Source organism: Mesoplodon mirus (assembly GCF_964341445.2).
Source record: "Mesoplodon mirus genome assembly, chromosome: 9".
NCBI classification, from domain to species: domain Eukaryota; kingdom Metazoa; phylum Chordata; class Mammalia; order Artiodactyla; family Ziphiidae; genus Mesoplodon; species Mesoplodon mirus.
The window spans coordinates 76,910,327-76,913,681 of record NC_138985.1 but is presented as its reverse complement, the minus strand read 5'-3'; positions in this window follow the sequence as shown (position 1 = coordinate 76,913,681).

Genomic DNA, 3,355 nt, shown 5'->3' with positions numbered 1-3,355 from the left:
TCAAGACCCATGAAGTCTGAGTTGAAATAGTTTTGCAGAAAAAAAGTATGGAGAGATGGTTCTGAAGTTTTGTGAAGATGGATCATCTGGCCAACTTGGAAGTAAAACAGAAGCACAGTAAAAATTTGACCAGTGAATTAAGTAGCACTGATCCATTTTAAATAATGGGTCTGTGTATTAGTAAACTATTCTCTATATTGTTTGAACACTTTGGAAACATAAATTGTACTTTGCAATTGGATAGTTCAGGCTCAAGTCATTTCTCTCCAGTCATTAATGTGTAGATACATTACTAAGCCCTCTCACTTATCAGTCAGAGAAATAAATAAAGCAATATCAGATCAGTGTAGAGGAGGTGCAAGATATTAAACCACTTAAGTGAAAGATAATGAATAACATTTATTTTGAACAATACAGAGACTATGTCTTTAAATTATATCTAAATGTGGAATACTAAAGAAACATAAGCTTTGAGAGTATAAAATGTAAGGAGATAAACACCTAGATAAATCATTACAAAAGAAAATACAACTCATAAAAGTCTTAAGGTCCCTCAAAATGTATTAACTCTATGATATGCCTTCTACCATTCAATGTTTTAGTAGACATTATTTCTATCAGTATTTCATTAATCTTGAAGATTACAAGAGGAAATTTTCTGCAGAATATGTCCCCATCATGCACTCCTTTAAACATAAATGAATGTTTCTTATGAATCCTTTTGAAATAATTTTTAATTTTTCATAGGCTAAATTATACTCAATTAATTTCTAAAAGTGATTTCAGCTATATCTTTTAAGGTTCTAATGCTTTGATATAAAAGTACCACAATATTTAGCTGTAGTTATACCCTGAAAATTTTCAGTTATAATACATGCTGATCATTGGATACTGTTTTACTAATAGTCTACTGAGTTTTCATCTTTTTCATGACTTTGGAAAATTGAAGATTTCTTTAAAGAGAGAATGTGTTTGCTCTTTTGCTTAAGTTCAGTCTGGCTATATTCCTGGAAAACTCTTGTGTCTTGCATAGGATTTGAACCTGGTTGCTCATGAATTTCTGTCACTGATATGAAGCTAACCAGCGTCAACCAGTAGAACTAATCCATCACATATAGTTGTCATAGCAAAAGAATGCCAATTATCTCTCACAAAGTAACTGAGATGGCAAAATCAATCCAAGAATGTGCAGCAAATTGTCTTCTAAATATAGCATGAAAAGCTAGAGTCTGTGGCATTCTCAAAAGTTGCTTCCCTAAAGAAAAGCTAAATGACAATCTGTTAGAAAACACACCAGACAAAGAGATTTGAGACCTGAATAAAAGACTTAAAAAAATGGGAAAATTCCATTGTATCTCAAATGGAAGAATCCAAGTATAATTATAGAGGTGGTGAAGAAAAGCAATAGCTCTCTGTTATGAGCTAATCTCTTTTTCTTGTTGGCCCACTGAAATAGGATTTACGTTAGTTTTCCAACTGAAGAGAGAGGAAGGAATGGTATCCACTTGGCATGATGTTCTTTTATTCCTGATTTATATCAAAAAATCCAATCTCTCACATATGGGGTTTATGTGGATGAATTATGAGAGAATCTAAAACATAGTTTTAAGTGATGCTTTATGTAGAAGGTTAAGGTCAATTGCTTTCGATTAGCTTTATAAAAGAAGTAAAATACTCATAAAACATTACTTAAAACGGGGATATTGTTATTTGCATACACCACTAAAGGCCAGATACTTACAAAATTTATGTTAGAATTTAGATAATTTAGTCTGCATAAACAAGGGCAGCAGCATGACTTATTTGCTAATGTTTATTGAGCGCTTATTATATCAAGCACTGGGCAAGGCAATGGTATACAGTCATGAACAAGCTAAAAAGAACTACTACCCTCATGGAGCTTACACTCTGTAGAATAAAATGTAATTCTTAAGAAACATAGCAGTAGACACCTCTTATGGGATTTCTCCCTCTTTGTGCTTTACATGTTGAGATGCTTACCTGACTATATTAACAATAAAAGGACCTTGTCCTGACAGTGTGTAATTACCCTAAGCATATTGCAATTATTTTGCAATGTCAAATAGAAAAAACAAGAAGGGAATTGTATGAAAGCCTCCTTTGAACAAAGAGGAATAATAGATTTTATTAACAGTTTCAAATGGAGATAAAACTTGTGTTTAATTCTGCTTAGAGTTTAATGATCTCCACCTGACAATTAAAAGGGACACCCTAAGAGATCAATATTAGAAATTCAACGAATATGTACAGTAGAAATTAAATAAATTGCCTTCCAAAACACATTTTATTTATTTTGACAGGTGTGATTTAGTTTCAATTATTTAAGGTCATTTTAGTAGTACTGTGTTATTAATCTTGTAGAACATTTCACAAAATTGGCTATTTAATTCTTTCCTAGGAAATTAATGGCATTGATGAGCAATTTAATGGGAATGCCTGGGTTTTAAGATTAACAAAATAAGAAACATTAGTCTTTGCCAAACATCTATTTTATTTCTTAATCTGCCAATAAGTGAAAGAAGACACTGAACAGATTGATTTTTCTAGGAGGTGTGGGTTTTGGTGGAGGCAAGAAACTGCATAATCAGTAACTGGTTATTCCATACAAATGAACCACAAGTCAGTCAAAAAGTTATGACATTGCTGAATTATATGATGTATAAGGGGGTGGGAGTGGAAGGAGAAGTAGTCCTTGAACTTCATTGTCTAAGCCATTTTTAAGTGACAGAGCAAATAAATGGCACCCCAAGGGAGCAGTAGACACAGATGTATTAATCTTTCAGGCTTAGAATTAATGTTCTTAAGAACTATGTTTAAAGAATAAACAGGATCTTATGGTTTCCCAGTGACCGTTTAAGAAATTGACATTTAACCTCCTGACTCTGTGCTGCTAGGCCGTTGTTGTAAAATCCAAAAAGATGCCATCATGCAATCCTCTCACTCAATACACTATTCTCTTGAAAGACAAAGAGTTACAGACTGTACATGTCTGACCTTGGTATTTTGAACACTGCCAAGAGCAATATTCTCTTAAATTTTCTCCTCCTAATTAGTACAAGCTGTCTCTTGCTTTTTATCTCTCTACACTTAAGTGGAAATATGAGTCAAAAAAAGACAAATTGTTCTTTGCTCCTTTCCTAGCTGCCACCAAGACAAATGATGCTCCTATAGGTTATGGGAACACTTCAAGTAGCTAAGAGCCCTTTATTACTTTTTACTAGTGCCATGTGTAATAAAGGGATGAAGAATTAGCAGTATGGCACATCACTTAGATAACGAGCACGTAGTGAAATGTGAAGCATTAGATGTTCCTTAGTCAACCATTCTATTGTTA